We start from the raw sequence: 14,052 nt of genomic DNA, 5'->3' as shown, positions 1-14,052 counted from the left end.
CCTTGGAAATGTCTCATGTCTGCTCTCAGAAATACTTTTGGATGAGCTATGACCCGCCAAACAAATCAAATACTATTTTTTATTGATGGCCCTTGGAAATTGTTAACCCCATGCCCTTGGAAATGTTTTGGAAGTTGTAACACATATTATTTCCATGAGCTACCCTTGGAAATGTTTTGGTTATTATATTTATATTAGGCCCACATAAATACTTGGCTACTATACTCTTGGAAAAGTTTCATTGATACAGTTAATATTTTTTTTATAGTTATACTAATTATTTTCATGAGACTACCGTTGGAAATGTTTAGCTCATGGAGACAGAAGCATTTCTATTTATTGAGATCTCCCTTTAAATGTTAAACAAAACTAAATCACAGCAGCAAGCAGTATTTAATTTATATATTTAAAATGAAACATTTAATTGAAATCTTAAGTATAATTTATTGTGTTTATTCATTTCTTTAATGATTTTTGCTAATTGTTTTTAATTATAACTGTTAGTGTATTATTAAGAATTTTGGCAACAACATTTTTGCAATTGGCTAGCCCTCCACATTTTTGCTAGCCACGAACATTCAATTAACTTAGAATATAATCCCAAAATGATATACCTCATTAATCAACAAAATAATTTATATAACACATCCTAATTAATAAGAAAAGTACTTGAATTAGATAGTAGTTTAGTAATATCATCACTATAGCTTTGGAAAGGTACTGGGTCTTCAAGCAAACAGTGCTTACAAGAAGGAAATTAACAAAAAAGGATATGTATCTCATTGAGATATTTAAAATGAATCATTTAATTGAAAACATAAATTTTGCTATTTGGATTTAGCCAATCTATTTAATTTAGATACAAAACATTTTGACAAATGCAAGCAATAGATAAGATCTCCCTTTGAATGATTCTTGTGTAAACACCTGTTAAAAACCAAAAAAAGAGAGGAAATAGACCATATTAATAATAAAGTAAAAAGAAGATAATAAATGGTATACAAGCAACAAGAGGAAATGGTAGAATTATAAAGTTCATTATAGGCAACCAGTAAGTTTCTATCGGTATAGTTTATCATAACAAGAGTTGACAAGGGAACTCTAGGTTATAGGGCCCACAAATTCATTACTAGTAAACAAGCCTTCTTACCAATTCACTGGCTTTGAATTACCTCACAATATTGGCCACTACAAAACCATGGTTTCATCAAGTCCATTGAACACTGTCAAAGGATTTCTTTGTAAAATAACTATGCTACTATCAACGAGTTTGGACCTTTGAGCAAATTGATGCTCGTAAGACTTAAATAGGTAGAAGGGGTGTGTAATAATAAACATGTGATTTTGAAATTAAAAAAATAAATAGTGATCTATATATGCACAAGTACACTAGATTAACAAGGTCATGTAAATAAAGTTATTTTCTAATAGAAAACAATACAAGATGGTTAATGTCTTATAACAATTATATCATCTTTTGAAAATACAACATTTATAAAGGATTTATATGCAAATAAGAAAAATGAAGATGAAGATGCAAGGACTGAAATGAGACTATCTCATGAAGAGCATCTTATGATTCTTAATATAGATATTCATTGTTTTTTTTAAACAAAAACACAAAAATGACATAATATAGGGACCCAAGTGTAAAGTTCTCATTTACTGTTCTAACAAGGTCGCATATACAATAGTGATGATGGTGCAGAACTTCCCTATGCAAAACTCTAAATTCAACCCAGTCAGAAAATCTATAAAAATGTGAAATAAATCATAGTGAAAGATCTTAATTTCTTGAGAATTTTGGTACCAAGAACACTCAATTTGAAGTTGTAGTTTGTCATGTTCAAATTATGCAAAACTGGTTGTCAGAAAATAAAAATTGATACAGAACCAAAACTGGTACAAAACTGGTCTTGAGAAAAACTTAAGTTTGGAATAGCTTTAGGCAATACAATGAGTTGAAATTAATTATGGGTGTAGATCATGACTTCCTAAAAATTCTTGATAAAAAAGCATCCAATTTGGATCTATGGTTTGTTCTACACAAAAATAAGAAACACAACATGTCAGAATCATCCAAACAGCACCTCACAAACTGAAAAGTGATGAAATAAAATGTTAAAAATATTGCAAAAATAAGAAAAACATGCACAAAGGTTGTATGAAGATCTTTGAGTAAGTTGTGCATACATTTTTGTGATAAAATTATCAAATTGAGCATTAAGGAGACTACAAACTGACCCATAGTACATGTTGCTTTTGCGCTATGTATTGACATTAACTTAATATGAGTCTCACACTCAATCCAGTAGCATAGATGCAAAGGTATTAGTTATTTCTTTTTTGCTAACTTTTTAAAAGATATAAATAATCAACTGTGCACTTATGCCATTTCATCAAACACCTTGTGTGCACATAATCAAACATCGGTATACAACAAAAAAAACTAAAAGGGCTTAAGTAGCATTATAGTCAAAAAGGGCTGTCTTGGTTGTCGGCAAAAGAACAGAAATATATGCACATATTGTTATTCCACGGCACATGTGCTTTTTTTCTTTTTTTTTTGGGTAATATTTGGAAGAGAGCTGAATACTTTTTCATCGCACCAATTAAGTCATCAAATAACCACAATTAAGCTCACATAACTGCAAATAGTGGAAAGTTGAACTAACCATGAAGGTAACATATCATAATTGGGCTCTGAAATTCTAGTATTTTGGTTCAGGCATTTTGTCGAACACTTTAAATGCATCCATCAATGCAACAAATTTACTGACATCAAGTTATCCCACAATTACACAGAGGAAACAAACCATAAATTAGTTTCACCTAACATAAGGAATCGACAACAATTTATCGAGCACAGACATCGATTAAGTAGGCAAAAATTATCAGTTTACTAAAAACTTTTACACTTACATCATTTCATCAAACACCTTGTTGGAGTTGGAGTTGGAGTTGGGCATGGAGAAATCGAGGACGACATGGAGAAGGAATGGCGGCGGCGGTGGGACTTGACAGGGTACGGTGGGATCGAGACAGTGAGAAGAAGGGACCGGGGTTGGCGTTGGAGAAGGGGCTCCGATCTGTTTGCTTGCAGAGTTGAGAGAGAGAGAGAGTGTAGAGCAGAGAGGTTTCAATTTAGTTTTGCAAAAAAAACGCCAAGTCACTCGGTATCAACTATCTCTGTATGCATATTCGTGTTCTTACTCGTAAATTCATATCAACTGAGGTAACATAATTTTTCCATTTTAGATTGGGGCCTTCTGATCAGATTTCGCACAGATATTGAAGGATCCATTGCATTTCACCTAGAATGGATCTAAACAGAATTATTATGTTACAACAGAGAATATTGAATCCTTTGTACAGCTTCTAAAATGGAGATATCCTTTGAAATCAGGGCTCTTCATCACCCATCGGACGGGTCTGATTTGCAAATATATACATTAGATAATAATTGTACAACAAATAATATGAGAAAAATTTGAAAAATATTATGTTAACCTTTTTATATCTTCTATGACTAAATCATACTCATAAATGTCAAATTTATATAATTTTATCGTTATTTGTCTCTTAAAATTGAGTCAATATTTATGGACCATTCATTTTTACATAAGTAATCAACGGTCGATTTGCAACAAAATGATTTTAAATTTATTTTGAAATGATCGAGACAAAATATTGAACATAACCAACATAAAAGTTATGAAGTTTGATCATGTTTGAGCTTCGATCCGACATGAAGTGTTTATAGCCATTCGATATTGCAATATTCCGTCAACTTGATGGATATGTTAATGAAAATAAAATTTCATCAAATTTTGATACGATAAAATAAATTCAGTTCATTTTCATTTCAACGGTTCCGATCGATCAGCTGACGATGCAATCCCGTGGGTCTTCATTAACTCACATAGCAAGAGTTGGTGTTTCATAGAACATAAACTCTCACTTCATGAGTTCATGAAGATGTACGGGAACGTATCGTCCGTTGGTCGATCCGAACTGTTGATTATGTTCAATATTTTATCTTGATCATTTCATAATAATTTGGATTCATTTCATTTCAAATCAACCGTTGATCACTCACATGAAAATAAATGGTCCACAAATATTAGCACATGATGAGGGACAAAATAATAATGATATTCTATAAAATTGAAATTATAAATATGATTTGACTATAAAAATCGTAACAAATTTGAAAATATATATTTTATATTTTTCATATTATTTATTGTATATGTCACACCCCAAACCAGGAATTCTGGATTAAGATGTGATCAACCTCGCCTCGTGCTTAATTAATCATTAAGCACGCAAGGCTAACCATAAATAATAACTCAAACAGCAGCGGAAGCAAATATAATATAAATATCAAGCATCAGTCACATAGCAAATAATTAAACATACACATACATAACATATAATTCGATCCATCTCGGATCCAAATAACACTATCTATAGAAGGGGGTACATGATCTGTCGAGCTCGTATATATAACACAGTAAATACGAGACTCGTAAACCAAATCAAAAGTCTAACTCTAGCTAATCAAACGATGTGGCCATCGGGGGCAACTCCTGCTGCGGATCGCCAGATGCTGTACCTAAAACCCACGAAACAACTTGTGGGTGAGCGACGAGTCGCCCAGTATGTGACCCAGAATTATCCCCTCAGGGATCCTCTACGGTCAAAGCACTTTTATTTATAAAATGAATACAATTAAGAATTTGCACATGTGTGAACCTATATTAATAGCTAAAAGAATTTATAATGCTTCTGAGTGATGCCATGATGCGATTATTCTATTATGCCAACATGCGAAATAAACCCAAAATAAAATCAAAGTGTAATATCGGATATAAATCAAGTCGGAATCCAGTACTCCTTGCACTGTGTGCCCAAATACAATAATAATAATAATAATATGGATAAAGTAAATCACCCCGTGCCGTGCCAATAGTATCAAAAGAAATCGAATAGTATAATCCAAGGACTGTGATCAGAGTGCAATGATACACGATGCCTAGTGGCATCGAGCATTGCTCCACAAGAACTGCACACTAGCCGATGGTTATACCTTTACCAAAAAGAATCTGAATAATATAATCCAAGGACTGTGATCAGGGAACAATGATACACGTTGCCTAATGACATCGCGCATTGCCCACAAGAACTGCACACTAGCCGATGGTTATATCAAAATTCGGTGTGTCATCTCACCTAGACGATTCATAAGCCAAACATATTCAATAGGAGAAATCATACAATGCAAGTCGCAAAAATATCATCACCAGGGCCACAGAACTCGAGATCGGAACTGTGCCCTCACCCGCCACACCAACACCCGCCACACCAAATCACAAAATCCGCCATGGAACTCGAGATCGGAACCATGCGGTAGCGTAAAACAGACCTACACAGAACTCGAGATCGGAACTGTGCAGTCTCAAGTTATAAAAATGCCACCACGGAACTCGAGATCGGAACCGTGGTGGGGTAACCCGTTCTAGGCATGTAGCTCCTAATGTAGGCGTGGGAAACATCCCGAATCGTCCGTGCCACAGAACTCGAGATCGGAACTGCTCACGTCAAATAGCAAAAATGATCGAAAAATGATATAATCAAGGTTTATACATATAATATAGTCCTAAAGCCATCCAAGGATCAAGTGACCCTCAGCTCAGTGGCTGTCGGGCCGTCCCATGCCAAGTGACACCAAGACGGAACGAAGTCACTCGGCTCTGCTCTGCTCTGCTCTCACCAATGCATGCGTATGCACGTAAAATAATAATATAGTCTTCTACGAGAAGAAGACAACTAATAACCTAATATTCTAATAAGATATATGTATAATATTATTTACTTACTCTACTCTTAAAATACAGTAAATTCGAGTTTTTCAGGGTTTATGCAATTCTACATACAGTGCAGAAAGGATAAACATGCTCTAAAGTTTTAATGCAACTACTTAAAAATAAAGTGCGGATGTCAGGTCAGATGGATCGACTGGTAAGAGTACGCCCACGAAAGAAAATAATTCAGATATCCCACACCTGAGGGGGCTGGAGTCTCTGTCGCTAGTAATCAGCGTACTCCGCGTATGCTCCGATCTGCGGGTCAGTCGGATCGGCCCACGGGTCGGGCTCGTACGGAGTTCACTGATCTGTGATCACGTAATTTAAACTAATTAAAATTCTACGCTAAATTTATTCTAACCCTCGTCCCAATTAATGCGCAAGTTAAATTCTCGATTATTTCAATTTTATAAAAATTACCGATTCAGTCAGTCTGACTGAACCGGTTAATCAAATACTAGTTATTTAGTCTCATGCCATCGCTTAACATTAATCTAATTTTATAGTTTCGTCATATATTGATCATTCACTTTGATCTAAATTAATCTAATTTAATCCTAAAATGGTTTATATTTCTAACAATTTAATTGGAAGATATATTGCTTGTAAAAATTCTAACATTGAATTCTTCGCAAAAATACTTATCATGAGTTTAGATAATTTAAACGGGTTCTACTTAATTAATCTATTCTTATAAAATTATATACTTATATGTCACTAAATTACATGCTAAATAATATTCATGTACCACATGGTGTTATAATGAAAATAGTATTTAGTTGAACTTATACACATGTATTCTAAAGTAGTTATTAATGTACATAATTTAATCTTACGTTTATATTATCACCTACCGTTTTATGTCTTGAATTAAACTTTATAACACAACTTTTATATAACTACGGGTTGAGTGTTTTCTTATTTATTGTCTATTGATTAGTATGAAATTTTGAATTTATTTAAGTACCTTGGTTCAGGTTCATACACTTTAAAATAATCTAAAATAATATAGTTACTTAAAGTTCCTATTTCTCTTTACACTATACTAGTATATGACTTAGTTATCTACATCTAAGATTCCGTATATTTTTCTAATTTGTTATTTTATATCATGCAAATTTTGGATACGATTACCATAGATATATATGTTACATGTATCATATAATAATTGTGGTCTTAAATAAATTGTTAATATATATATTAGACATTTATAATTAATACATCTTTACATACAAAATATATATAGGTGATTTAATATAATTTCATAGAAGAGAAAAAAAAAATATTCATCTAGGTATTAACAAACTACTAATTACTTAGCTAGTCACCGAATCATTTTTCAAGAAAAAGGAAACATGTTTGAATTTCATAATTAAAATTTTCAAATCTAGTTCCGGACTATTCAAGAAAATTTCACTTAAAAGTTTTATAGATCTACAAGAAAATATCCAATTTCATATTTCTTATCCAATTAGTAATCAAAAGCCCAATTCAATTAAAATTAAAAATTCTTATTTGTTTCGGTCCAAATCAGCGAACAATCCCATTTCCTTTTGTCTATTTTTATAATAGATTAGGTGTATTAATTATATTAGTTTAGCGATAATTACACGCTAAATAATACAACTGTTACTTTCATTTTTATTTTGTTTACAATTTGAGTTACTTAAGTATATAGTTATTTATCAATACTTGATCACTTGTATTATCGTTTCTAAATAATTATCCGTGCTCACAATTTATCAAATAAACTTCAAAACTATTCTTTCTTTTATTCAAATTTATGTTTGAAAACATTACTTAAGTTTTATACATTTTGCAACTAGTATTTCTATGAAATTCTCATTGGAAAAGGCTTATCATACAACTTTTTACATCCTGTCACAAAAAGGTCCCTAGTCAGGGACTGTTTTCTAAACAAATTAATTTTTCTGTCACAGTTCAGTCCCTGAACCCTGTCAGATCCGAAATTTTACACTACAAACCCTGTCATTTACCAGAATTGACCCAGAGCTGTCAAAATACTGAAAATTTACAGAACAGACCCTGGAACGTTGCAGAATTACTCTATAATGCTGCAGAAAGCTGGAAGCTTACAAAACAGCCCCTAACAGTACCAGAATCATAAAATGCTGGTACCAAACTGGTACCGGTTACAATTTATATCAATAGAGGCACACGGTACAAACATTAAAACAAAGAAAGGTTGTCATGAGGATCATTTCCTAACCCGCATACGAAAAACATAAAATTTCACATTTAAAAGAAGCAACTAAGTAATTTAGAACATTACCGAATGAAATTTCAGATTCGATTCGTGCTTCCGACTCACGTCGTGGCGAAGGTCGGTAGTCATAGTCGGTTGTTGCCTTCTCCACCTTGCTTCTAGCCTCGCCTCGAGATCCATGATCGTACGTCCTGCTGCCCCATACTGCTTGAGTGGTAACATCCAACAAGATTCAAAACGAGAGAGAAGAGATGGAGGTTTTCGTGGTGAAGCCGCAGGTCAGCGAGGAAGGGCACGGTTTAGGGTTTCACGAGAGGCAGGGGGCTGGTGGGGGCTTCACGGACAGAGGGAGAGGAGAGAATGGGGCGGGGTTTTGTGGCTGTGTCGCCTCAGTGGCCGAAGAGAGGAGAGGGGAGGGAGATGGCGGAAAGAGAAAAGGAGAGGGCTGTGGGGTGGTTCTCACGGACAGAGGGGAAAAGAGGAAGAGAAGAGGGGGTTTGGCGTGGGGTTCACGCACAGACAGGGAGGGAGAGGAGAAAGAGAGAAAATGGGTTTTAATAATGGGTTTGCTTTAAGATTCGTGCTGGATAGAATCCAATGGTCCAAATAATTCCAAACTTCAATATAGTTTCATTTAATTGGTTTAAGTTTTGTTTCTTTCATAAATTCAATTCGAAAGTTCGTAAATTTTTGTAACTATATTCGCACATAAAATTCGTATATTTATTTCTCAATTTAAGATTCGAATAATTTGATTTCATTTTATATAATTATGTATATTCAATTAATTATCTAAAAGTTCTAAATGAACGGGTTTTATAAAATCTATATTTTATTTGTACGAATATTTTCGTATAATTTTACTTTTATTTGGAATTCAATTACTTATTTATTCACACGAATCTAATTAAATCAATTTCTTCTTTTCTAAAAATTCAAAGAAATTGTAGCGGATTTTTTCTAAGTTTCTAATTTACGGAATAATTATAATTTTATTCCTTGTGCTATGTTTCATTTTATTTTTAAATCTCTAAATTCTAATATACATAATTTCATACATTATTTATATTTCGAAATTTTAGATTCGTTTTAGTCAATCAGAAAATTTCTGAACGATCGTTAAGTTAATTAAAATTTTTATTTAAGCCAAATGATCGATTTAGTAATTTAATTATGTTTTAGAATTTCGGAATATAACAGTATATGCATTGCCTAATTTTATTTTGTTTCATTTCATAATATCTTTCTAAAAATTTTGTTATACACATGTAAATCATAATTTTTTTTTTCACTATTAAAAATATTACAAAATTTACATAATGTAGAAATTTTATTTTAATAAATTACTTTTAAATGAACAAGTATAATTAATTTCACTTTACTTCTCTCAATTTTTTGTCACACAACTTTTAAATTTGAGACGATTTTGTTAACAGAGAAGTTTAGATTTTATGCAGCGCATGGCCAATATAATTTACAGAGCATCCAATATATCTAATACACTGCTCGAAGCTAAAATTACTCTGTTAATATCAGTACTTCCAAAATATTTCCTTCTCCCATCACATCCAAAACCAGAGAGAAGTTTGCCCTCTCGTCTAGATCGCAATTTCCCCATCACACTCGGAGAAATTTCAATTTCCCTCCATCCTCTCCCACTCAATTCCTCCCTAAATCCCCGCCAAACCCTAAATTATTTCACCTCCTTCCCTCCCAAAATTTCACTCCCGATATCCCTCTTCATCCATAATTTACAAATTTTTATCATCTGCCGCTCCCTCTCTTCCTTTCTAAACCTAGCCACCAATATTTTCACCTTTCCCTCCCGATATTTCACTCCCGCTTTCTAAACCGATGCCGATACGGATTCTGGATGCGATATGGTGCTCGGCTCTCTCACCCAGTACCGGTCCTCCGCCGCCGACCCTCTAAAGCAATCTCTCTCCCCCGACGCTGCTATCTCCTGCTCAACGGTGCTCTCAGTCCTGTCAGCCTCGCACCACATCAGCCTCACGCTAAGGTTTCCAGGTAATCAAACTTTCTTCTTTCTAGCTCTTTCTCAAAATTTGAATAAATTTTTGTATATTTTTGAAGAAAGAAAAATATCCAAGTAGCACTGACTTGGCTTTCTAGTAGCATCTGAACTGGTTAGGATTTAGTTTTCCTTTTAAGTTTTGATTTGGGTTGTCCGATCCTGTTGTAACAACTAATGTTACCCTAAAAAATATTATGAATTGTAAAACAACTCAGTGATAATTCCGCTAAAGTAGGTCAAGCTGCTGTCTAATTGGTCAATTTGGGGTAAATAATTATAGATTTGGGCGAAGCACTATTATCTTTGTAACCATATCAGTGTTGATAGTTGATAGACATCAACATAACAAATAGACAAACAACCTTACATTAACTATACAAAAAGCTTTAGTTCGATGATGATTTAACTATACAAAAACGTTACATTTAACTTGGGTTCATTTGGGGTTGATTTGGACTTGAAACGAGAAAGTTGTGGTGTTGTGTCAAGACGTGATTTGGTAACTTTGGTGACCGGATTTAATTGTTTCAAGTTTGCGGCTGTCTTGTATACATGTTTGTCTAGGTCTCCAAGAATTTAGGGAAGTTATCAATCAAGCCCTTAGGTTTTATTCAATTGACAAAGAGGCAAGATACTTATATTTTTCAGCATGATTGTTCATCATATTTAGCATTCTCATTTTGGTTTTCTTCATATAAGGGTCTAGTTCGAGGTCACCGCAAGGCTTATGGAGGGTCTATGGGTGTTCTGTTATTTTGGTGGGATTTTTAGGAGTATTTTGGGTATGCTTTTGCTCCTTTGAACCAGCCACTGTTTGCTGTTTTTTTTATTTATTTTCTGACAAGCTGATTTGTGAATTTTGTGTAGAACAGCTCATAACTCTGAATTGGGTGTTCTTGGTCTGTGAAATTCAAGAAACTCATGATCTACATCTCTGTTAAGTTTCATTCTTTTCTAAATTTTCTAGCTGGGTCGAACTAGTGTTTTTGTGCAGATCAGATTATGTACCAGCCTAAGCTGGTACCAGTTTTTCATGTTTTCTAGCATGCTACCTTGTCATTTTTGTGTAGAACATACCGCAGATTCAATGAAGTGTTCTTGGTGTCTAAAGTTTCAAGGAGTCAGGTTCAAAATTGATTTGGGGCTTTCTCTCACATATTACACGTTGTTGGTATCACTGTCGATTGCGTGTGAAATTGAAAGACAGCCGGGATTGAATTGTTGTTGGTATCACTGCCTTTTTCCTGTACCTAGCTCCTCTCATTTTTGTGGTGTGAACCATTCAAAGACAGCCGGGATTGAATTGTGATAAAGTGGCTGTCTAATTAGTTACTGTAATAACCGGGTTGTTTCTTAGACCAATACAGTGGCTGACTAATACTGTGAATTTCTGTTTTTCCTTTTTAGATTGAACTGTGAACTTATTTGGCAATGTCCTGCTACCATTTCACAAATAGTAAGTTGAAGTTTACAATTTCTTATAGCAATATATTTTCATCAAAAGACACCATGTTCATTTCATTTCACCACTATTGAGAATGAACATATCAACTAAAAAAAAGAACACGATACCAGGCTGCATGTGGTCTGGTCATATTGCCCGAGGACTTAGGTATTGGAATATAAATTGCAATGCAATTTTTAATTTCTTTACCACCAACTATTTCTTTTTGCTTAGTTCTCTTCATTCTTTTTTTGATACAAGGAGTATCATCTCGAAGACTATAGTTCTTGGTTCATTAAGCTGGTAAGAACTGCCACTCTTTCATATTTCTTGTGAGATTAGTGTTACACCATTCTAAACTTCTATTTATTTTAGAATTTGAATTCAGAGTCAATGGTTATGTGTTGATGGACTGGTACAAAATTTTGACTTAATGAGTTACCATTATTTTGTTTTCCTTAAAGATGTGGGCTAGAAAGTAAAAAAAACCTGCTATGAAGTAGGTTTAAATGTTGAGTTTTTTATTTCATGAACAAACCCTAGATTTGACAGAGAATTGAACTCTCATCCTTTCCTTGAATTTTGATAATGTTCTCTTAGACTTTTGTAAACAAACCCTAGTCCAAATACTAGATTTTAGTATAGGACAAATGGACTCTAGGTATGGCATATGATGCTATTTAGTGTATATTAGGCTAAACTAAGAAATGTGCTCAATATACAGTGAGATATAACTAACTAAGAAATTCATATATATATATATACACATTGCTCAATTAACATTAGTGTAAAGTTACAGTTCATTAGATGCATTTTTTAATAACTTAAGACTTACCACATTTTATATCATTCTTCTATTTTAAAAATAACACATGATTGTTTCCTTTTCATTCACAGGATGGCAAGGTTTTACCCACAAATGAAGCTGCAATGGGCTAATGGTGCTGGCATTATGCCTACAATGGGAACAAACTTGGTTAACTACTGGTGGGCATATTTAGGTATAGCTAGAAATGCAAGTGCAATACAGTTTTGATTTTGTAATTTGTTTTGTACATATTTTGGTACAATGTTTCAAGACTGTTATGTTAATGCTTATTAAATGATTTCCATAGATCTATATATAAATGTGTTTTTGTTTATCTGTTTCAATGGGTATTAGTGTGTTTTTGTTTATCTGTTTCAATGGGTGTTAGTGGGGAATGTAATACAGTACCTGGTTGGTACAGGGAGGATTGTACCTGATTGGTACAGGGAGAATTGTAGATGAGAGCTTACATGTATAATGTCATTTAAGTTATTTTCGTGGGTATATCCACGGAAAAATAAATACAATTTGCTTTTGGAAATAATACGGTGGGTCCCACACATTTTGCTCTTAGAAATACTACTGTGGGTCCCATATATGATGCCCTTGGAAATAACCTGTTGGGACCCACACACTTTGCCCTCAGAAATACTATGCTGGGTCCCACATAAGATAACCTTGGAAATAACCTGTTGGGACCCACACGTCCTGCCCTCAGAAATAATACAGTGGGACCCACGCACTTTGCCCTCAGAAATAATAAAGTCATGGGCTTGATGCCAAAGTATTTCTGACGGTAGTATTTCTGTCGGGGGGCTCACGGAAAAAGTCAGAAAGTAGTATTTCCAAAGGTAACCGATGGAAAAAGTCAGGAAAATGGTATTTCCATCAAGAGTGTTTTTGACGGTAGTATTTCTGAGGGTGGCGCACAGAAATGACGCCTTTTGGGCTTTTTCCATGAGTACGCCGATGGAAAAAGCCATTTTTTGACCCTCAGAAAAAGTGCAGATTCTAGTAGTGTATAGCCTCACTCAATTCAAATTTACATGGAGTTCATACTTATCAGAATCATACAGAATTGACAGCTGGCACAATTGGAGTTGGTGGATGAACTATTAAAATTTGGTCCCAATTCAGTTCAAATAAGTTGCTTCTAGCTAGTAGACAAGGTATATACGCGGCATATACCTATTAAAATTTGGGTTCTATCAATTCTTCCTATTTGTAATTTCTTTTTCTTTTTTTAATATCAGGAAAACGAGTTCTCATCAACTTTTGGACTTGGAACGGATTTAATTGGGGCTGTCCACTTTATACGAGGAAGTGGTTTTTTTTTTTTTTAATAAAAGTCAAATTCGATAACTGTTTAAATTATTAGCAAAATCTCACACCAACCCTGATCTTAAATTATTAACATTAATTTAAGTCTTTTGACTTGCATAATTAATGGCCACGGTCAGCATTCCAAAAAAATAAAATAAAAGACTATGTATAATTCTTGAATTGGCATATAAAATGTCACTTTTGTTTAAAAGCTGGATAGATGCATTGGCAGATAAATGTCAATAACGATAGTGAATTTGTTAATAGCTTGGATAATGCTTGACAGTAACTGTCAAGGTGATATTACAGAATAATTAAATGTCCCTTGGATGATAATGCTTGACA

General features: G+C 33.8%; 2 long non-coding RNA genes across 2 annotated transcripts; one reads left to right on the top strand and one right to left on the bottom strand.

The window, feature by feature from the left end:
• Window positions 1-560: 560 nt before the first annotated feature.
• Window positions 561-8,608, bottom strand: LOC144544158 (uncharacterized). Its single transcript, XR_013508154.1, has 4 exons — window positions 8,164-8,608; window positions 6,069-6,178; window positions 2,923-4,618; window positions 561-927 (listed from the first exon to the last, which is right to left on the bottom strand). It is a non-coding gene; the product is annotated as an uncharacterized LOC144544158 (long non-coding RNA).
• Window positions 8,609-10,577: 1,969 nt separating this feature from the next.
• Window positions 10,578-12,525, top strand: LOC144544540 (uncharacterized). Its single transcript, XR_013508251.1, has 4 exons — window positions 10,578-11,068; window positions 11,540-11,588; window positions 11,838-11,879; window positions 12,474-12,525. It is a non-coding gene; the product is annotated as an uncharacterized LOC144544540 (long non-coding RNA).
• Window positions 12,526-14,052: the final 1,527 nt, after the last annotated feature.

This window comes from Carex rostrata, chromosome 26 (genome assembly GCF_964058835.1).
Source record: "Carex rostrata chromosome 26, lpCarRost1.2, whole genome shotgun sequence".
NCBI lineage: Eukaryota > Viridiplantae > Streptophyta > Magnoliopsida > Poales > Cyperaceae > Carex > Carex rostrata.
The sequence above is the reverse complement of the archived record's forward strand: the minus strand, read 5'-3'. Positions and strand labels throughout refer to the sequence as shown.